General features: G+C 41.8%; 1 long non-coding RNA gene across 1 annotated transcript; it reads right to left on the bottom strand.

Moving 5' to 3' along the window:
- Window positions 1-17286: 17286 nt before the first annotated feature.
- On the bottom strand, window positions 17287-22680 carry LOC117085932. Its single transcript, XR_004438135.1, has 2 exons — window positions 22549-22680; window positions 17287-18233 (listed from the first exon to the last, which is right to left on the bottom strand). It is a non-coding gene; the product is annotated as an uncharacterized LOC117085932 (long non-coding RNA).
- Window positions 22681-23347: the final 667 nt, after the last annotated feature.

Below are 23347 nucleotides of genomic sequence, written 5' to 3' on the forward strand. Positions count from 1 at the left end.
TTAACTACCAGGCTTAGGTCAAGCAGGCCCAGGCCTGGTTTCGTGTCTGGTTCCTAGGCGCCAGGCTACCTGCCTTTAGTTTCGCGCTCTTTCCTTTTCTGAGTATAAAACAATATGAGAGGGTCTCTGTCTTCCCTCACTCTCAGTGAGATCTCCCCTGACCACTTTATTTAAAAATACAACCCTGAAACACTCTTCTTCTTCCTCCTTTGCTTTATTTTTCTCCATAGCTCTTATTGCCACATAAATATCATATATCGGCCGGGCGCGGTGGCTCAAGCCTGTAATCCCAGCACTTTGGGAGGCCGAGGCGGGCGGATCACGAGGTCAGGAGATCGAGACCCTCCTGGCTAACACGGTGAAACCCCGTCTCTACTAAAAAAAATACAAAAAACTAGCCGGGCGCAGTGGCGGGCGCCTGTAGTCCCAGCTACTCGGAGGCTGAGGCGGGAGAATGGCGGGAACCCGGGAGGCGGAGCTTGCAGTGAGCCGAGATCGCGCCACTGCACTCCAGCCTGGGCGACACAGCGAGACTCCGTCTCAAAAAAAAAAAAAAAAAAAAAATCATATATCTTACTTGCTTATTTATTTATTGTTTTTTTCCACCTGCTAGAACGTAAGATCCCTGCAGCTAGGGAACTGGGGAGATCTTTTTCTCTTCACTGCTGTAACTCCAGCCTCTAGAACAATGCGTGGTACATAGTAAGTACTCAAGTCAGTAAATATTAGTTTAATGAATAATTGAAGGTCAGATAGCCTCAATGTATGGTCTACAGAAACAAATGCAATAAGATGACGCATCCTGTCTGCTGTCTCATGCTCCCTCTCATCTTCTGGAGACAAAGAAGAGAGAGAGATATGTGTGCCATTAAAAGCTGCACTTTAAAAAATTAATTAACAATTGTGGAAAAATATACGTAACATTAAATTTACCATCCTAACTTTTTTTTTGGAGACAGAGTCTAGCTCTGTTGCCCAGGCTGGAGTGCAATGGCGTGATCTCAGCTCACTGTAACCTCTGCCTCCTGGGTTCAAGCGATTCTTGTGCCTCAGCCTTCTGTGTAACTGGGATTACAGGCATGCGACACCATGCCTGGCTAATTTTTTTGTATTTTTAGTAGAGATGGGTTTCACCATATTGGCCAGGCTGGTCTGGAACTCCTGACCTCAGATGATCCACCCGCCTCAGCCTCTCAAAGTGCTATGATTATAGGCGTGAGCCACCACACCAGCCCATATACATATTTACATACAATTTACATACACATATAAAATTATATATTAAAATGTGATATATTGTATATAATTTATAGATGTATAAATTTATAATGTAAATATATACATTTTAAGTATATATTAATACATATATTTACAAACATACATGTATAATAACTATATATAAATGCATATATGTTTATAAATATATACATATAATAAATATCTAAAATAAACATGTACATATAATTATATGTATATATTTGTAAATTATATTATGTATTTTATATATATTATGTGTGTATATGTTTATATATTTATTTTATATGTATATATAATTTTATATGTAGTATATCTATATTTCTATGTGCCAGACACTATTCGAAGGTCTTTGCAACACTGAGTCACTAAATTCTCACAACAATTTTAAAAGAGAGCTACTGTCTTTACCACCATTTTACAATTGAGGAATATGAGGTGCAAGGGCTTAAGTGACATTCCTGAGGTCACAGAACTAGTAAATATCTATGTTTGCTTTCAAACCCAGGCAGTCTAACTCTAGAAGCTATACTCAACTATTATACTGTATTCCCTCCCAAGTCTTTAAAATAATCACCTCACGTTCCCGCCCCATTCCAATATCTTTATTTCCTTAACCCATTTCTCTCTAGAAAAAATTTTAAAAGAAACCTGTAATATCTCACCAGCTGAAGACTCACCATGCATGCAGTTGCATTTTCCAGAAGCAGTTGCATCGTGAGGCCTGCATAACCCTGCCTCTTTGTAAGAAGCAGACTGGGGACATCAGTGTCTTGTGGGTAGGTAGAGATGTACAAATAGGAAAGCGAAACTTGGAATATACAAAGTGAGAAGGTGGTTGTTTACATTATATAAAGGATTCTTCAGTTTAGTAAGGAAACCAGTGTTGAATTCCTGGAAAGAGCAGCTTATTTATTTGACTAAGTGGTTGGGGTCAGAAAATCCTCAAACTGAAATATTTACAAACCCATTTGTCCCTTTGAAGCTCAATTAGAAATTATGATAAATTATTGCTAAGAGGATTATGTCATCTGCGAGGAAAGAAAATTGTGTTTACTCCCTCCTCTCAAATCGTCTTGAAATGACACATTGAGAAACACGTCTTTGGTGTGAAGCCGAGCACACTTGTGCGTGCAGTTGCCATGTGGAACAGTCTGGATCGCAACTCACAGAATTAAAATCAGAAGACTGTGGAGCTGTCAGCATTTGCACAAGCTCAGGAGATAAAGCAAGTCTGTTTATGGACAGGCAGCCAGACCCATAACTTCTCATTTACAAACAGCACACACACAATCTTCTAACAACTTGCTTTTCAATCACAATGAAGGTTTAAAGGCATTGGAAAGCACTGTAAGCCTCCAGTGATTATAAGCAGCTACTTAACTACAATGTTGGTTTTCCAAATGATAATTAAATTTGACATTAAAAACATAGCTATTTGAGGAGAAAAGTGTGGTAATAAATGTAACCTGAAACATTGTATTTCACCAGAAAATCTTCATATTCAAAAGGAAGCACTGGAATGGGCATCTGTAAGGTCTTTGGAGGTTATGTGCTTTATGAAACTTTTACAGACTGGTTAATCACACAGTTCTAGCAGATTTCTTGTTACTGTACAGACAAAATTCAATTTCTCCACAATGAGAAAATTCTATACAGCAACAGGTAGCTAGATTTGTGTCAATCTTGACAGATGTAGAACAGGAGACCAAGAGACAAGTAATTCCTGTCACCAGAGGGCACCAAAGCTCAAGTTCCTAGGAAAACTGGAAACCACAGGGTCACAGTATCAGGGACTAGAAAACTCCCTGAAAGGTCCTTCCTGTGGTCTGCAGACAAGACCTCACCTAATTATTTCAAAGGACTGAGAATGTCTCCTGCAGGAAAGAACTTTCCTAGCTTGTTTTCACAGGCTAGTCAGTTATTTACTCTCCCAGCCAAGAGTTTCTCAATATCAGCTCATGAATTCATCCATCGCACATGTATTTATTGAGCACCTACTATGTACCAAGCCCTGGGGAAGCAGTGGTATGCAAGAAAGGCAAAGTCCCTGTCCTCATGACTTTAAAGTCTACAGGTCGAGATTGACTTGAAACATCGAGTGTGATGGGGATTATAGAAAGAACAGTACTGGGACCCTGGGAACAGCTAGCAGGGGACCTGATCTTATCCATGAGGTCATGGAAGTATGTTGGCTTCCTGTGGCTTCTGTAACAAATTATCACAAACTGGAGGACTAAAAACAACAAAAAGTTACTCTCTCACAGTTCTGGAGTCCAGAAGTCTGAAGTAAGGTGTTGCTGTCCCCCAGAAGGCCCTAGGAGAGGATCGGTTCCTTCCTTCTCCCTTACTGGGCAGCTCCAAGCATTCTCACCTTGCGACTACATCATGCCCATCTCTGCCTCTCTGGTCACATCCCTGCCTCCTTTTCTCTGTGTGTCTTCTCCTCCGTGTGTCTACATGATAAGGATACATGGGATTGTATCTAGGACTTGTTGTGGACTGAATCATGCCCCCCTCAAATCCACATGTTGAAGCCCTAACCCCCAGTGTGACTTAGTTGGAGACAGGGCCTTCAAGGAGGTAAATGTGGTCAAAAGGGCAGGGCCTTAATCCAATAGAACTGGTGCCCTTAGAGGAAGACACCAGAGACCTCCTTCTTCCCCTGCACAAGCACTGAGGAAAGACCATGTGAGGACACAGAGAAAACACAAGCCAGGAAGCAGGGCCTCGCCTGAAACCAATCCCGGCAACTCCCTGATGTTGAACCTCCAGACTCCAGAAAAAAAAGAGGAAAAATATTTCCGTTGTTTAAGCCACACTATCTGTGGTATTTTGAACAGCAGCTCAAGCAGACTGAGACAGGGCCCACCCAGACACTCCAGGAAAAGTTTTTCCTCTCAAAATCTTCAGTTTAATCATGTCTTTTACCATATCAGATGATAGTCACAGGTTCCAGGGATTAGGATGTGGAATTGCTTTTTTTTTTTTTTTTTTTTTTTTGATAGAGTCTTGCTCTGTCACCTAGGTTGGAGTGCAGTGGCTCGATCTCAGCTCACTGCAACCTCCGCCTTGCAGGTTCAAACAATTCTCCTGTGTCATCATCCCGAGTAGCTGGGACTACAGGAGCCCACCACCATGCCTGGCTAATTTTTGTATTTTAGTAGAGACAGGGTTTTACCATGTTGGCCAGGCTGATCTCAAACTCTTGACATCAAGTGATCCACCTGCCTCGGCCTCCCAAACTGCTAGGATTACAGGTGTGAGCCACCGCACCCGGTCTGGATATGGAATAGCTTTTGTGGAGGGGAGGAGTAAGAGGGCATCATTCCACTCACTGCGGAAGGCTTCATGTGGAAGTGACATTGAAGCTGAGACTTGAAGCCTGAGTAAGGGTTAGCCTAGTTGGGAGAAGGAGAGGAGTACTGGAGGACTGTCCAGAGAGAGCGGGGAGCACAACAAAGCCCCGGAGTGAGGTGTGGAGTGCAGCAGAGAGTGCAGGGGAGTGAGGCCGGTGCTTGGGTAAGAGGGGCCAGATTGTGTAGAGCCCTGGGAGTCTTCTGAGCCCTTTATGGAAGGCTGCATTTTCCCTTAAGGGCCACAAGAAGTCTGAGAGGGTTTCAGATGAAGGCGAGGGAATGCAGGACACAAATGGGTTAATATTTTATAGATTCAAAGCTGTGTGCAAGAGCCAGGCAGGAACCAGGGAGACCAGGAGGGTTTTGCTATACTTAAGCAAGGGCTGGTAGGGATTAGAAATAGCTAGCTAGATATCTAGAGCAGAGAACTGAAGACTTGATGATTGATTGGATCTGAGGAGTCAAGAGAGGGAGGCTTTAAGAGGAACTCCTGACTTGAGCAACAAGGTAAACAGTGGCATTATTACTAGGAGCAAGGGAACCTGCAGGGTGAGTTGGGAGAAAGGAAGGGCTAAGGATGATTTTGTTGGGGACAGGATGAGTTGAGTGGTTTGAAGGAGCTGGCTCCAGGAAGAGGTGTCCAGTGGTTAGTTAGCTACATGGAGCTCTGGAGAAAAGTCTACCCTAGGGAAAAAGGACTGAAGGTTGTCACACATCAGGTTGTAAATGAAGCCTCGAGAGGAAACAAGTGCAGCCGGTGAGAGCCGGAAGAGTGAGAAGAGAAAAGAATGCAGGACACAGCCCTAACAAAAGACACAAAACACATTATTCAAGGGTGGAGACGTCTATGAGGGAGACTAAATATGAGACCTAGAGAGCACTTGGATTACAGAAAGGAAGAGAGCTGGGAGTAGTCTGTAGCAACAGATGTTGCCTGGAGGTAAAACAGATACAAATTCAAGAGTGTCCACTGCACTGAGCTTTATCTGGGTCAGCAGGTGGCTCTGCGGGCAGTGGAGAGATGAAGACCCAGCTGCTGTGGGACTTGGGAGGACTGCGGAGGGAGAGAAGAGACGCCTCTCCATGGAGAGGAAAAAGACAGTTTAGGATCTGGAGGGGGGTTTGACAAGGGGCTTTGATTTTACTTTTAAGATTGGGAAAAAATGAATGTGTTTAAATGCTCCCTGGTTCCTGCCTTTCTGTAGAGAAAGGTAGAGACTAAAGATACCACGAGGAGCTAGTCTCTGCCTGAGCGGGGAGTTGAGAAGCAGTCCAGCGTCCAGGAGCCAGGATGGATGAGCGCCCTTCTCAATCCTAGTGGAAGAGAAGGGAGAAGGCGAAAGCAGTGTAGAGAATGTGATGGCACATGTTCCACGTCTTCTCTTCTGGGAGCATTTGTTTTCTTTTGATGGGGTGGGGTGATCTGCTGAGAGGGTGAGGTGGGGGTGGCAGAATTGAAGGGTGGAGATTTGAAGCAGATCAGGAGAGTTGACTCAAGAAACAAGCAGGGGTCAAGGAGATGGTGTCTGGGAAGTAACTGAGTCGCCTGGTTGAAAGGGTAAGAAGTTCCAGTTTTCTGATTTCAGAGGAGGAGCAGATCTGCGATGACAAGGTCAAGGTGTGTCCATTGGATGCCCTTTTTTTTTTTTTTTTTTTTCATTTTTCTTGCTGAACTCCCCTGGCTGGAACCTACAGTACCACATTGAATAGAAGTGGCAAGAAGCAGGGAGTGCAGGCAGCAGGACAGGGTAGTGTGATGTGGTGAAGGGCAGCAGGGATTAACTGAGCGAGTCAGCACTATTTCTTTTTAAGCTATAAAAATAATAGTATTCCCAGAGGCTCCATTCAGCAGATTTGTGCTTTTAACTCATTGGTGGCTGAAGGGGAGAAGAAAGGCAAAGAAGTGAGGAACTCAGGTGTGGTGGGTCCTTGAGGGAGGCTTCAGGTCAGCTAAGATGCTGATGGTACTTGAGGAGGAGAGAGTTCAAAGCCAGAGCCCAAATCTTCACTGAAAGGCAGGAGCCTGGATGGAGCGGTTTCTAGGCGAGTGGAGAAGTCCTGGTCCCAGGAGGCTGGGGTGAGTACAGGAATGTGCCCCCTTGGCTGACTGTGGTCTGCAAACCAATCTAAGAATGGGCTATTTCTTTCTTTCTTTCTTTCTCCTTCTTCTTCTTTTTTTTTTTAATCGTGATAAAACCTAATTAACCAGATGCCTTGGCATGAAAAATTACCAAGAATGATCTACTGAGTGATCTAATCAATTTTGCAATAAATGAATGCAACTGCAACAGGAAAAAAAATCTTCAAGACAATCAATATGGTTGTTTTCATAAAGACATTCCCTGAATAAATGTCAGTGACTTCACTTTAAGGCCAAACACAGTTTCACATTAAAAAATGGTCCTCATTATCCGTTCCTTGACTCCCTTTTCTAAGCGTATACAATCCAGACTTGACTAAATCTCTACTTTAAATGCCACAGTTAAGCCTCATACTTCATCTCTGTTTTAGTGGAAATGGAACAGAACCGGCCACTGTACTCTTCATAATAGGTTGTAATATCCTTATTGAAGACCATTATTAATTTCACATATCCTGCCTTCTTTCTTCCAAGCCATATCCTGCTCCTATTATCTCTTTCACAGAGTATCTATTGCTCTACCCCTTAATAATGTTATACATAAGCCAAAAAATCCCCTTATTAAGAAACAACAAATTTGGGCCAGGCATGGTGGCTGACGCCTGTAATCCCAGCACTTTGGGAGGCGAAGGCAGGTGGATCACCAGGTCGGGAGATTGAGGCCATCCTGGCCAACATGGTGAAACCCCATCTCTACTAAAAATACAAAAATTAGCTGGGCGTGGCGGCATGTGCCTGTAATCCCAGCTACTTGGGAGGCTGAGACAGGAGAATCGTTTGAATCTGGGAGCCAGAGATTGCAGTGAGCCGAGATCACGCCACTGCACTCCAGCCTGGGCAACAAGAGCAGGACTCTGTCTAAAAACAAAAAAAGAAACTACAGATTTGATAGAACCATGTATTTACTAAGACCATCTAAAGACAGGTCAGTACTTTAACACTGGTGTATTATGTCTAGGAAAATTTCTACTGGAACAAGGAATTATTATTAATTATTCTTATTATTATTTACATATATAATTCTTGCCATCCCATGGGTAAGCCAGGGTCTCTTCTTCTCTTATCTTCAGCAGAATGAAACCAGTCCAGGCTAAGTTTTTTGTTTTGTTTTGTTTTGTTTTTACAAACATCTCTGGTGGTTAGCAGGTTGCGGTAGTCACAGCTACTATACACCATTAGGTGAGAACACACAGTGTGCCAGGTTCTGGGCTAAACATCTTACATACATCAGTTTAAACATCACAAAACCCCCATGAGGTAGGTATTTTTATTGTCCCCTTTCTATGGACAAGGAAACAGCTTAGAGAGCTTAGTTACATGCCTCATGGACACAAGCAAACAAAAAGTGAAACTTGGATTCAAAGTTAGATCAGTCCAAATCCATATCCAGGCTTTCAATAAACTATTTGCTGCTGTGATAAAAATTCAGTGTGTGTGTGTAAAGCAGGGAAGGTAGAGGACTGGGAGGCTATGGGGTAGGGGTTGGGATAGGCAGAGAGAGAGAGAGAGTAAAGGGAGTGGTGATAATTTTGGAAACAAGTAAAGTAGAAGCATTCTTTTTGATGCTATTGTTAATGGATTTGTTTTCATTTGGGAGTTATTTATTGTTAGTGTATAGAAATATAATTGATTTTTATATATTCATATTATATCCTACAACCTTGCCAAATTCATTTATTAACTGTAATCAATTTTTTTGCAGATTATTTAGGATTTTCTGTAGACAAGAATATGTCATCTGCAAATAGAGATAACTATTTCTTCCTTTCCTTTTTTGTCTTTTGGTTTTTTTTTTTTTTGAGACAGAGTTTTGCTCTTGTCACCCAGGTTGGAGTGCAGTCATGCTATCTCAGCTCACTGCAGCCTCCACCTCCTGGGTTCAAGTGATTCTCCTGCCTCAGCCTCCCAAGTAGCTGGGATTACTGGCGTGGGCCACCACACCCAGCTAGATTTTGTATTTTTAGTAGAGACTGGGTTTCACCATGTTGGCCAGGCTGGTCTTGAACTCCTGACCTCAGGTGATCTGCCCACCTTGGCCTCCCAAAGGGCTGGGATTACAGGCATGAACCACTGCACCTGGCCAACTATTTCTTCCTTTCTAACTGAATGTCGCTCTTTTTTTTTTTTTTTTTTTTCATTTTTCTGGCTGAACTCCCCTGGCTGGAACCTACATACAACTTTGAATAGAAGTGGTAAGAAGGGAGTAGTGCAGGCAGCAGGACAGGGTAGCGGGGATTAACTGAGTGAGTCAGCACTATTTCTTTTTAAGCTATAAAAACAATAGTATTCCCAGAGGCTCCATTCAGCAGATTTCTGCTTTTAACTCATAGATCAAGTGAGTCACAGAGCCATCTCTAGTTGTAAGCAAGGCTGGAGAGATGAATATTAACTGGGCATATTGCTACCTGGTTAAAAATTGAGGTTGCATTGATAAGAAAGAAGGGGAAAATGGATACTGATTAAGCTACTAGCTATGTCTGCCAATATTATTGAGAAGAAAAAAAAATAGATGTCTAAGTCAAGAAAAAGGGCACCGTTTAACCAAGAAAAGATCCTGATTACGTTTTAAAAATTTAGATTTTCTTCTAATGCTACATATGTTTTTGAGGTTTTTCATAGTTAATTACAGGTAAGTGTTTCCAATGAGGACTGGCTTAGAGGGGAGCTCTCCTGGGTTTACATGGCAGAGCCGTTCTTTCTACAGGCCATGTGTTGCTGCTCTGATGCCTCAGCCCCAAGGTCTAAGGTAGGGGTCAGCAAACATTTTTGTAAGGAGCCAGATATAGTAAATGTTTTCGGCTTTGTGGGTTACATGGTATGGCAGGTTGAAAAATGGGCCCTCCAAAAAATGTTCCCATTCTAATCACTGGAACCTGAGAATGTATTACTTTATATGGCAAAAGAGAATTTGTAGGTGTGAGTAAATTAGGGATCTTGAGATGAGAGTTTATCCTGGATTATTGGGGTGGGCACAGTGTAATTGCAAGGGTCCTTAAAAGAGGGACACAGAGGGATTAAAGAGACAAATTGTAAGATTCTGTGCTACTTCCTTTGAAGATAGAGGATGGGGCCCAGAGTCAAGGAATGCAGGTGATTTCTAGATGCTATAATAGATAAGACAAAATGGATTTTCCCCTAGAACCTCCAGGAGGGATGCAGCCCTGTCAACACCTTGATTTTTGGATATCTGACCGCCAGAACTTTAGGAGAATAAATTTGTATTATTTGAGCCACTAAATTTGTTGTAATTTGTTATGGCAGCAATAGGAAACAAATAGATGTGATTTCTATTACAACTACTTAATTCAGCTATTGTACCAAAAGAAGCTATAGGCAATACATAAGTGAATGGACGTGCCTGTGTTCCAATAGAAGTTTATTTACAAAACCAGTAGGCAGGCTGGATTTGATCCAAGGGCTGTAGTTTTCTGACTCCTGATCTATGTAATCTCCAATTTTGCAACATCAGTTTGTCTCTTTTTTTTTTTTTTTTTTTTTCCAGACAGGGTCTCACTCCGTGGCCCATGCTGGAGTGCAGTGTCATGATCTCGGCTTATTGCAGCTTTGACCTCCCAGGTTCAAATGATCCTCCTGCCTCAGCCTCCTGAGTAGCTGGGACTACAGGTGGGCACCACTGGGTCCAGCTAATTTTTTATTTTTTGTAGAGATAGGGTTTTGCCATGTTGCCTAGGCTGGTTTCAAACTCCCGGACTCAAGTGATCTGCCCACCTTGGCCTCCCAAGGTGCTGGGATTACAGATGTGAGCCACTGCACCCAGCTGTCTCCATTTTTTAAGTTAAAATACATAATGTTCTAGTAAATATTCTTGTGGGCAATTCATTGGACCTATCTTAGATTACATGTCCAGAGTAAATTCTAGAAATGAAATTCCTGGTCTTCTCTGAAGAGGGAATTGAGTGGGGGAAAAAAAGAAAATGAAAAAAGAAATAAACACAAGATATTCTTGGTCAAAGTGTGTCTACCCTTTCTCCTCCAGTGAGCTCTGATGAAGCCACAGTAATCCACATTCCCAGGGGAACACAGGTGGCCTGCCTCTCCACGTGCTTAGAGTGCCAACTCTTGGTAAGGAGATATAGGGACTGGAGTGAAACATCGGAATCATGACTCGTATTCATGTTTTATACACAAATTTAAAATATTGGAGCAGGCTATTTATCTAGAAACCCTAAGTTTGGCTGTTTAATGTGCTATTTTAAATATAGGCAACAGAAAACAAAATACAAAGTCTTATTTCTGACACTTTAAAATGTTGGCAAAGTGTCTTCCTCATTAGTATGGTGGTGAGTATCCCCACCTGTCATAAAAAGTTGGCAAATAGGCTGGGTGTGGTGGCTCCTGCCTATAATCCCAGCACTTTGGGAGGCCAAGTTGGGAGGATCACTTGAGGCCAGGAGTTTGAGATCAGCCTGGACAACATAGAGAGACTTTGTCTCTCCAAAAAGATTTTAAAAATTAGCCAGGTGTGGTGGCATGTGCCTGTAGTCCCAGCTACTTGGGAGACTGAAGTGGAGGGTGACTTGAGCCCAGGAGGTGGAGGCTGCAGTCAGTGAGTCAAGATCCCATCACTGTACTCTGGCTTGGGCGACAGAGTGAGACTCCCATCTCAAAAAAAAAAGAAAAAAAAAAAGGTGGCAAATGATTACAGTTTTTCCATTTCACTCAGCCCCTACACTGAGCGTGTTCATAGTTGGGACAGTATTAGCATTTAGTTCTCTTAGTATTGGCCCATTGTCAATGGAAAATGGTTGGTTACATGTGATTTTCTCATCAATTGTCTAGAGTTGAAAGGACAATATTTCTGGAATGTGCTCTTGACCAACATAGTTTTACTGTAAGAGAACCTATCCTTGTATTCACAGCCTTATTCTTGCTGATCTCTACAGGAATTTCACTTTGGAGCCCCTGTTTGGGGAAGTTAGTATGTAGAAGAAATGATTGGTGAATTCATTCTTTGCTATTTGGAGGAAAGAAAAGTCAGTACCTCCTACTTTCTCATAAAATTCCGTGTGATTCTAAGATCATTCTTTAATTATTCTGGTTTTACCAAGGATCCCCAAATTGGGGGTTCTATTCAGATCAGCCAAGAGTCCTTATGAAATTCTTCGGAGCACTCCACTAGCACAGTGTTGGGATCCTGCATTAAATAAGGTGTGTGAAGATACCAGGCACACATTTAATTACAGCTAACATTTGTTGAGAGTTTAGTATGTGCTGCATCAGGAAAATTATTCTAATTAACTCTTACAACATCTTTGAGAGCTACGTATCATTATTGTGCTTATTTTATTGTTAAGGAAACTGGGGCATTGGGGCATTATAATAAATAGAATTGCTGGGAGTTGAACACAGGCAGTTTGATTCCAAAGCCCTTACTTTGCACTGTGGATTATACTAGATAGTCAATAGATGAAGTCTTCTTTTATTTATTCAATCAATCAATCAGTCAATCAATCAATCAATCAATCAGTAAGCGTGTTCATTTATTGGGCTTGGTATACATCAATAAGCAAAACAGATAAACCTCCTGTTCTATTGGAGATTTACTTTCCAGTGGGGATGAAGTGGGGGGCCAAGACAATCAACAATCAACAATCAACACATTAATCATACTAACATAGGAAACATAATAACATATAAACATTTTAAGTTAATCATAAAGTATGTTAGAAGGTGTGAAGTACAATGGGAAAAAAAAGGAAGAGAGCAGGGGAACGGGAATTGGGAGTGGGTCTACGTAGACAGGCTTCATTGAGAGCCTGGCATTTGGACAACAATTGAAGGAAGAGAGGGAGTTTTTTGGACTCGTATCCAATTCCTCTTTTTCTATGGTTGTAAAAATTTCTCAGTGAAATTTATACCAGTATAATATCTGCTACCTACTATTTATAGGGTGATGTTGTACTTACAGTACCATCTGTAGGCTCCTTGGAATTTTTATTAAGCAGAGGACCCAAACTTAAATTATCAAGTTACTGAAAACTGTAACCAATAATATACAGCTTGGTCTCAATTATTTGGACATTAGGTGAAAACAGAGATGTCCCTCCGCACTGCCTCCAGTATGCCTGATTTATGTATATATGTGGACTCAATCCAAAGGATATCTATAAAACTCAAGTACAAGATAAACAATCAGGGCTGAACTTGGTGGCTTACACTTGTAATCCCAGTGCTTTGGGAGGCTGAGGTGGAGGAGCACTTGAGGTCAGGAGTTCAAGACCAGCCTGGGCAACATAATGAGACCCCCGTCTCTACCAAAAAAGAAAAAAAAAAAAGACAAACAATCATAGGGTAACTGACCTAGGGAACTAGAAGAGAAGTTACTTTAAAGTCAAACATGTATTCTTCTCTGGTTGTGATTATTGTGCAAAACTCTTCCAGTGAAAAAGCATAATAATACATGAGAAATACTGGGTTTTGTATTTGTTTTAACTTTAGGTGCCTGGTGTCTTGATATAAAATATGTATTGAACTGCTTCATGTATATATATATATATTTTTTTCTTTAGATGGAGTCTCACTCTGTCACCCAGGCTGGAGTGTGGTGGTACCATTTCAGCTCACTGCAACCTCCACCTCCTGGGTTCAAGTGATTCTCCTGCTTCAGCCTCCCGAGTAGCTGGGATTACAGGTTGCTGCCACCACGCCTGACTGATTTTTGCATTTTTAGTAGAGATGGAGTTTCACCATGTTGGCCAGGCTGGTCTCGAACTCCTAACCTCAAGTGATCTGCCCACTTCGGCCCCCCAGCATGCTGGGACTACAGGCGTGAGCCACCATGCCTGACCTCGAGATATTTTGATATGTCAATTATTATAACAAAGAGGGAATTAAACTGGCATCTACATCTAAATATCTAAAAAACAAAATAAAATAAAGGCTGGGTGCGGTGGCTCATGCCTGTAATCCCAGCACTTTAGGAGGCCAAGGCGGGCGGATCACTTGAGGTCAGGAGTTCGAGACCAGCCTGGCCAACATGGTGAAACCCCCATATCTGCTAAAAATACAAAAATTAGCCAGGTGTGGCAGTGCACGCCTGTAATCCCAGCTACCCAGGAGGCTGAGGCAGGAGAATCGCTTGAACCTGGGAGGCAGAGATTGCAAGGAGCCAAGATTGCACCACTGCACTCCAGCCTAGGTGACAGAGTGAGACTGTGTCTCAAAACAAAAACAAAAACAAAATACATAAATATCTGAGCTAACTACCTACTTTGTTTTATTCTTTCATTGGAATTGTAAGCACCATGTGGGCAGAGAATGTGCCTGTCTTGGTGATGCTCAATACTTATTTGTTGAATTCAAGGGTGAAAAAAAAGAAAGAAAATTTATCTGTTATGGTTGCAGTGAAAAAAAAAAGGAAAGAAGAAAGGAAAATAGAAAAAAAAAAAGGGAAAAAAGAAGAAAATAAATTTTAAAAGCCAAAAATAAAAGAAGAAAGAAGAAAGAAAAGGAAGCGGCCGGGCGTGCTGGCTCACACCTGTAATCCCAGCACTTTGGGAGGCTGAGGCAGGAGGATCACGAGGTCAGGGGATCACGACCATCCTGGCCAAAATGGTGAAACCCTATCTCTACTAAAATACAAAAAAAAAAAAAAAATTAGCCAGGTGTGATGGCGTGGGACTGTAGTCCCAGATACTCAGGAGTCTGAGGCAGGCGAATCGCTTGAACCTGGGAGGAAGAGGTTGCAGTGAGCCAAGATCACACTACTACACTCCAGACTGGCGACGGAGCGAGACTCCGTCTCAAAAAAATAAAAATAAAAATAAATGAATTTCTTTTATTTAGCTACCTTAAGTTAGATACATTGAGTGGCATTTGAATAGAGGCCAGTAATGTGAGATCTTGCTGCAAGGACAGAACATTTAACTTTGGTGCTGTATGTATACTAATTGTTTTTTGACTATGACAATTGTGAAAGAGGCATTTGTGCTTGCAGAGAGTGACATGAATTCACTATTTTGCTAGTATGCTAATGCCTATCTTAGGAGGTAGAAATCAGGCAATAGTGATAATTCTTATGAAGATTTTTTTTTTTCTTTCTGCACATCATGTCAATCAATGTTTGACCCATATATCCATTTGGGCTGAGAAAAAAATCTTTTATTAGGGATTTTCAAATTGCAGAAATTAATTTAATTATTTGTGAAAAGGTTGAAAAAAAAGGTACAGAATAGGAAAGAATAGAAAATACTTGTGCATTGCATATTGTGAAGGTGAGTATTGTATTGTGTATTTTGTGTACTGAATTATGAGGAAAATGCATGTCTTACTATAAAAATGTTTTAAAGATTGAAATTCAAGCTTTAAATCAATTAAATTAGGATTAGTGTGATCCCTAGATCATGAGTAAGCCATTGAAATCCTTCTGAAGCTCAAATTGTATTGAGTTTAGTAGAGAAGCATTGAGTGACTATCTGTACTGGTTCAAATCTAACCTCCGCCACTTCTTAACAATATGACTTTGAGCCTTTCTTTGCTTACCTATAAGATGGTAGAGCCCACTTCATAAAGTTGTTTTGAGTATCAAAAAAGAGTTAATATACTTAAAGTGCTTAGAAGAGTGCCTGGGACGTAGTAAGGAGTACATGAGTGTTGGTGGTTATTACTGTTGTTGTTATGTGATGATGTGCACTGTGAGAGATTTCATATGCAATGTCTCATTTAACCCAAGACTATGTGTGAGTTTTAGTGCACACCATAGTTTCTACACATTATCTGAAATAGAGCCTGACTGGTTGACTTTTAAGCAGAAATACCCAAGACCTTAAAAAGCAGCCATCTTCCAGCCCAGCAGTGATGCACACCTGTAGTCCCAGCTACTTGGAAGGCTGGGGTGGAAGGATCACTGAGCCCAGGAGTTTAAGGCTGCAGTCTGTGATGACTTATCTTGTGAATAACCCCTATACTCCAGACTGGGCAACATAATGAGACACACCATCTCTAATAAAAACAAACAACAAAAACCTCAACCATCTTCTAGCTGTTCTTTTACACTAGATCATGTTTAGTAACTTGATAACTTATAAAGAACAGAAATTTATTTCTTACATGTCTGGGCCTGGGAAGTCCAAGATCAAGGTGCCAGCAGGTCTGGTGTCTGGTGAGGGCTTACTCTCTGCTTCCAAGATTATACTTTGTTGCTGCATCCTCACACTGTGGAAGGTGGAAGGGCAAAAGGCCTAGCTAGTTCCCTCAAGCCTTCTTAGCAGGGTACTAATCTCATTAACGAGGATGAGGCCCTCATGACTTAATCACCTGCTAAAGGCCCCACCTCTTTTTTTGTTGTTGTTGAGACAGAGTCTCACTCTGTTTTTCAGGTTGGAGTGTAGTGGCAGGATCTCAGTTCACTACAACATTTCCTCCTGGGTTGAAGCAATTCTCCTTCCTTAGCCTCCTGAGTAGCTGGGACTACAAGCATGTGCCACCATGCCTGACTAATTTTTGCATTTTTAATAGTGATGAGGTTTCATCATGTTGGCCAGGCTGGTCTTGAACTCCTGACCTCAAATGTTCCACCTGCCTTGGCCTCCCAATGTGCTGGGATTACAGGCATGAGCCATCACGCCGGCCAAAGGCCTCCACCCCTTAACACTATCGCCTTAAGGTTTAAGCTCTAACAATTTTAAAGAGACACATACATTAAAACCATAGAAATTACATACACTGGATCTAATTCATCATCACATTATTCTTTTAGATGGGTGGTATATGACCTGGGGAGGTAGGTACCAAACGGCTGCTCACATTAAAAACGTCTAAGCTTGGCTGGGTGCGGTGGCTCATGTCTATAATCCTAGCAATTTGGGAGGCTGAGGTGGGTGGATCACCTGAGGTCAGGAGTTTGAGACCAGCCCAGCCAACATGATGAAACCCCATCTCTACTGAAAATACAAAAAATTAGCCAGGCGTGGTGGCAGGTGCCTGTAATCCCAGCTACTCAGGAGGCTGAAGCAGGAGAATCGCTTGAACTCAGGAGGCGGAGGTTGCAGTGAGCCGAGATTGCGCCATTGCATTCCAGCCTGGGCAACAAGAGTGAAACAGCATCTCAAAAATAAATAAATAAATAAATAAATAAATAAATAAATAAAATCTAAGGTTGTATAAATGGAAAAGGATGCGTGTCATCTACTTCCTGCTAAGAGCACAAAGGAGGTCTAGCTTTTCTAGTTAATATTATGGATATAGGTAGCCCAGAACCATACAATTTGGCCATCTCCTGGATAACATTTGCCATTTCACTCATTTCACTTAGGGGTGTATAGTCTTCCAATGTCTGCAATTCCCTTAATGGCCATTAGAGTCACAGATGAGAAAAAAAACTCTTCAGAAAACATGAATAATGGGAGCAAGAGAAGAAGTTCCTGGTTATAGCCCACTCATATATTTTTGAAATATAGGTCAGATCTAGAGGAAATGAAAGAAACTTCCTGTTGAATTTTCATTTATAGTATGTGTCTGGAAATCTCTAAATGTAATTTCTTGGTGTAAAATAAACTGCAGAAATCTGGGATGTGTCAGTCTGCTTTATGTTTATTGAAGCCATTCTATTTGAAGCTGAAATGTTGTAAAATTATATAGTGGAGTGAACAGCTACAATTAGTTTAACAGACATGACCGTATTCCTCAATTGAAAGGCTGTCAAGACCTCAACTATCAGACACAAAAAAGATCCAGAAATCCCATAAATCCTGTCTCCTAGGAAGGATAACATTTCCCTTTGATTACTACATAACCCTTTGCATATGTTATTACCTTCTACCCTGTTTTCTGTGATTAACAAAAAGCCCTGCCCAAAGAGAAACAGCCACAAATAATGTTTTAAAATATTTTAACTGGTTAGGACAACTTGGAAGCTTCAGTGACCCCAACCAAGCACTAAAAATAAAAACCGGTGTGGGCAAAACTACGAAAGCCTCACCACTAGTGTGGCAAACGTCACCGTTTACCTTATCTTCAGTCTACTTTGATTTTGGATTTGTCTTCTAAACTGAGATGAGGACCCTATTTTTAATATTTGTTAAAGTAATGCCACTTGATAGATGTAGCCTTGATGTAACTTGTAGCAGACACTGTCGGCTGCCTCTGCAACCAATGGTGGGAGCCCTGATTTTGTGCTTGTGTTTATGCTCCTTCACATGTCCTGATTCCCATTCAGGGGTAAATCATGATTTTGCTGAGCCACTCATGGCAATTCCATTTTCCTTTTCAGTGATTGGTTTAAGGAGGGGCTCTGATCTAATAAGCCATGAGAGAAGGTCCCCTGGGAGGCTTCTGGAGAAGCCGTCTCTTCTTTTGGGGTATGTTGTTATATCTGCATATAATTCCTGGAGGAGTGTAGCCATCTTGTGACTCTGGCACAAAGCTGACACATTGAGGAATGCAGAGCAGAGAGACGCAATGAATCTGGGTCCTTCATGATGTCATTAAAGCATCAAACCTTGCAGCAACCTACATTGAGACTTGGTAAAAATGTGAGATAATTAATTTTTCTTATTGTGTAAGTCAGGACTTTCTGTCACTTGCTTCCCTAGACACCTTAACTGATACTGCCAGAAGGAAAATATCTATATGAAGGCTCTTGGGGTTGGAGACTTCTGCTTCACAGGCTGAGCTAAGACTCAGCCTCTAGAAGACTAAAAAGGCAGCATACTGTTGAACAAAGAGCCCTGGACTTAGGGTCAGAAAAACTAGCTCCGAATCACACGTGCCATTTATTATTTGTGTGATCTCAGGCAGATAATTTAATCTGTCTGACCCAGCCAGATGTGGTGGCTCATGCCTGTAATCCCAGCACTTTGGGAGGCCGAGGTGGGTGGATCACCTGAGGTCAGGAGTTTGACAGCCTGACCAATCTGGTGAAGCCATGTCTCTACTAAAAGTACAAATAATAATAATGGTGATGATAATAATAATAATTTAGTTGGGTGTGGTGGCACACAGCTGTAATCCCAGCCACTTGGGAGGTTGAGGCAGGAGAATAGCTTGAACCAGAGAGGCGGAGGTTGCAGTGAGCCAAGATCGCGCCATTGCACTCCATCCTGGGCAACAAGAGCGAAACTCTGCCTCAAAAAGAGAAAAAAAAAATCTGTCTGAACCTCAGATTAACAATGTTAACTCACAGTCTGGCTGTGAAGGTTCAGTGAAGTAGTGTGTGTGAAAGGCCACCAGGTGGAGTCTCCTTGAGGGCAAAGTTTGTGTTGTGCTCATCTTTGTATCCTTATCAGACACTAGCTGGCATATAACCACAAATACTTTTACGGCACCTACTCTGTGCCAGTATTTTCCACATTGTAAACATTTAACATGTTTTGTTTTGTTTTTGAGACAGAGTCTCACTCTGTTGCCCAGGCTGGGCATGATCTTGGCTCACTGCAACCTCTGCCTCCTGGGTTCAAGCAATTCTTGTGCCTCAGCCTCCCAAACAGCTGGGATTACAAGCATGCACCACCACACCTGGCTAATTTTTGTATTTTTAGTAGAGATGAGGTTTCACCATGTTGGCCAGGCTGGTCTCAAACTCCTGACCTCAAGTGATCTGCCCGTCTCAGCCTCCCAAAGTGCTGGGATTACAGGTGTGAGCCACCACACTTGGCCTATTATGTACTTTAAAGTATTTGTTTTACGTATTAACTCATTTAAATCTCAGAACAATGCTGTATTAATTATTTCCCCTCTTTACAGATGAAGAAAGGCTCAGAGAGATTAAGTAATTTTCCATGGTCACCCAGATAGGAAATAGTAGAGTCAAAATTTGAATTCAGGCTCTTTCAGAGTCTAGGGTCCCATTTACACTATATTCTACATACTAGGGGCTCAGTATTTGTTAAATGGATGAATGGCGCCCACTAGCAGTTCAATTAATGTTTATTGGGAAAATGGGACATAGTAGTTGAATAACAATTTTTTTCTTAAGAAGAAATATTATATTTTATATTGTGCTTTTTTTTTCTGTTTGGAAACAAAGAGGTTTTTCCAAGTTCAACAGGTTTCCACGTGGGGGTCATTTTTCCATGGTAAAGAGAGTGGCCGCCAAGGCAGCCACCTGTAGAATTAGGCCTGAATACAGTTACTGTTCTCTCTCAGGTCCAGAGAGTCTCTGAGATGAATAATGTGCCTAGTTTATCTATTTCATCTTCTCCAAAACGGCCTCTAAGAGCACATGCTGGGACTCTCCTAGCTACTAGAACATAATAGTCACACACCCTGACTAGTCCTCAGCTAAAGGTTGGTTGGGAAGACGAGTTTGTCTCCTGCTCTGCACGTCCTGTTTGCCGTTTGCTGTGGTGTTGTCGTCAGCATCAGTACTGCTTTGTTCAGCACACTACCACCCCCATCCACCTTGTTAAAAGCCGTGGGCAACAAACAGTCCTAAGGAAGGAACTCTAACAACAAAATCAAACACACAAATAATGAAAATAATAAATCCCACCCCAAGACAGATCATTGACTCACATCTTAGTGGATACGCTCTTTCTCCTAGGACAATTAATAGCAGGGCCTTCCTCAACTTCAAGACACCAAGCTGACTGCCCAATGGGAAAGAGTTGGTTTGGGAAGGAAGTCTTCTTCAGAGTGACAAGAGACATCTTAGAAGGAGGCCACCTCCTCTTCTTGCCAAGCCACACATTTAGTTGTTTTCAGTGATCCTATCACCTTTCAAGAATACGGCCTTCTTCCTTTCCTTTCCAAGCCTCCTTTCCCTTCCTCCATACCTCACCCCCCCAGTCCCCATCTTCCTGGGGAAGTCACAATTTCCATTATTTGTCTACAGTTATTATAGTATGCAAAAACCAACCCTAGAATCGGTCTGTGCAGAAATATTGCTTCCAAATCCCTCCACATTCCACAACTCATATACATCATCAATACAAACGAAGCAGGAAGTTTTGTGGTAATTTTGTAGAACAAAGGATCTAGTAAACATTAAACTCTAAACCAGCACTGTTCAATAGAAACACAATGCAAGCCACAAAGCAAGTCACCATATGTAATTTAAAATTTTCTGGTAACCACATTAAAAAGTAGAAAGAGGTTGGGCGCGGTGGCTCAAGCCTGTAATCCCAGCACTTTGGGAGGTCGAGACGGGCGGATCACGAGGTCAGGAGATCGAGACCATCCTGGCTAACACGGTGAAACCCCGTCTCTACTAAAAAATTCAAAAAAAAACTAGCCGGGCGAGGTGGCGGGCGCCTGTAGTCCCAGCTACTCGGGAGGCTGAGGCAGGAGAATGGCGTAAACCCGGGAGGCGGAGCTTGCAGTGAGCTGAGATCCGGCCACTGCACTCCAGCCTGGCTGACAGAGTAAGACTCTGTCTCCAAAAAAAAAAAAAAAAAAGTAGAAAGAAACAAGTGGAATTAACTCTAGTAATATATTTTATTTAATCCAATATATTTAAAAGATCATTTCAACATGTAGTCAAGATAAAAATAAATAATGAAATATTATATATATATATATTTTAATAGTACATCTTTGAAATCCAGTTTTACAGTTAAATCTCAATTCAGACTAACCATATTTCAAGTACTCAGTTAACCACATGTGGCTAGTGGCTACCATATTGGACAGCACAGTTCTATACTATTCGTATCTTTTCACATATTGTTCTTAATTCTTCTGAACAGTCTAATGTATTTTTGCATGAATCTAACCAGTGTGTTTAATCTCTTTTGGATTCCTTTCCCCTGAATTATTATATTATAAATATATGTCAGTTACATTTATATATAGTGTGCTTGTGTATATTTAAATATATATTAAAATACTTATCTCTATTATTTGTATGGTCCATTTACATAGGCTGTCATTTATAAAACTGATCTAATTATCTTCTGTTGCATTGCTATACTGATTGTCCATTTACCTATTGGGCATCTGGGTAATTTTCTTTCTTTTTTTGGTGGGGGGGGTGACAGAGTCTTGCTATGTTGCCCAGGCTGGAGTACAATGGCGCAATCTCAGCTCACTGCAACCTCCGCCTCCTGGGTTCAAGCAATTCTCCTGCCTCAGCCTCCTGAGTAACTGGGATTATAGGCGCGCACCACCACGCCTGGCTGATTTTTGTATTTTTAGTAGAGACAGGATTTCACCACGTTGGCCAGGCTGGTCTTGAATGCCTGACCTCGTGATCCACCCACCTCAGCCTCCCAAAGTGCTGGGATTACAGGCATGAGCCACTGTGCCCGGCCAAGCATCTGGGTAGTTTTCCATTGTTCTCTGTTATAAGTGTTATTGCTATGAATGCCTTTTTCTTTGGAGTTAATTTTTCTCTCTTTCTATCTCTCTCTCCTTTCCTCCTTTCCTATTCTACTGTTTCTTTTAGGATTACAGAAAGTGAAATTGAGAAATCTTCCTTCCTCATTTGGTCCAGGAAGGGAGTTTGTGTCCATACTTTTTCACTATATAAGCCCTACCTAAAAACATCTACATTTTCCGTGACAAATTAAAGTTGGTTACCAAGGCTGGGCCCAAAGTAATTAATCCATGAATGTATAGAGAAAAAACAAAGGATGTCAATGGGGAAGCTTGAAAGTGTTAAGCAAATACCTTCTTTCATAAAGGCTTTTGTAGGAGAAAAGAAAATCCCCCCTCATTTTGAAGTCTAAGGAAGAGGATGTAGTAGCAAAATAGAAAACACATGCATGAATATGGATATAGTTTTCCACACAGCCCCAGTGACTCAAAGATGACAATGAAAAGATGATTATGGCTCCTATTACAAAGGTGATGAGCTGGATGTAATTAGGGATTAAATCTGAAATTCCCAGTACATACTCAGCGACTCATGAACTTGACAAGCTGCCATCGCTCTGAGATCCCTGGAGAAGCAGTGTGGCCAGCTTACGGGGGGAGAGGCATCTGGGGGACCTGCCCGTAGCAAGCCACTCATTGGAGTGATAACGAGCAGAGGGTCCTCTATGAGCAGACTGGAGTGGTGGTGTCCGCCCACTTTCCCTTTGTTGTGTGCGCATCAGCTGGCATCCTGGCAGGGTGGTGACTTGTCAGGAAGAAGACAAGTTGCTAGGTAACCAAGGAGGATGAGGGAAGCCCCGTCCGCCTTCCCCAGAGACAGAGTGCAAAGGGGCTCCAAGAAGGATTTGGATGTTAAAAAACAAAAACAAGTGCTACCCTAAGGAATAACAGGGGACTTTTTTTTTTTTTGGAACAGGCTGGTTGGAAGAGGAAAGAGAATTGCTGTGAGTTAGAGGTGGAAGGGGAGGAAAGCAAAGCAAAGGAAGGTGTATAGCCAGAGAGCAAAAGAGGAAAAAGTATGAAAAGGAGAGGAAGAAGATTGTGGGAAAGAAAGTTTCTTCATCAGTGATGGAAATGGCCCCACTGTAGGATGGTGTACTAGAGTCTCCATGAACTAAAGGGAATTCAGGGAGTTCAGATTGTCTGCACAAAAAACATGTTAACGTTGTTCTAAAGGTGTGGTTTCTAGACCGGCCACAATTCATCTGGAAACTTGTTGAAAATGTCATTCTCAAGCCCCATCCCAGGCCTTCTGCTTCAGAAACATGTTTGTTTGTTTTTTGAGATGGAGTCTTGCTCTGTGGCCCAGGCTGGAGTGCAG

This window comes from Trachypithecus francoisi, unplaced genomic scaffold, assembly GCF_009764315.1.
Source record: "Trachypithecus francoisi isolate TF-2019V2 unplaced genomic scaffold, Tfra_2.0 Lachesis_group1, whole genome shotgun sequence".
Taxonomy (NCBI): Eukaryota; Metazoa; Chordata; class Mammalia; order Primates; family Cercopithecidae; genus Trachypithecus; species Trachypithecus francoisi.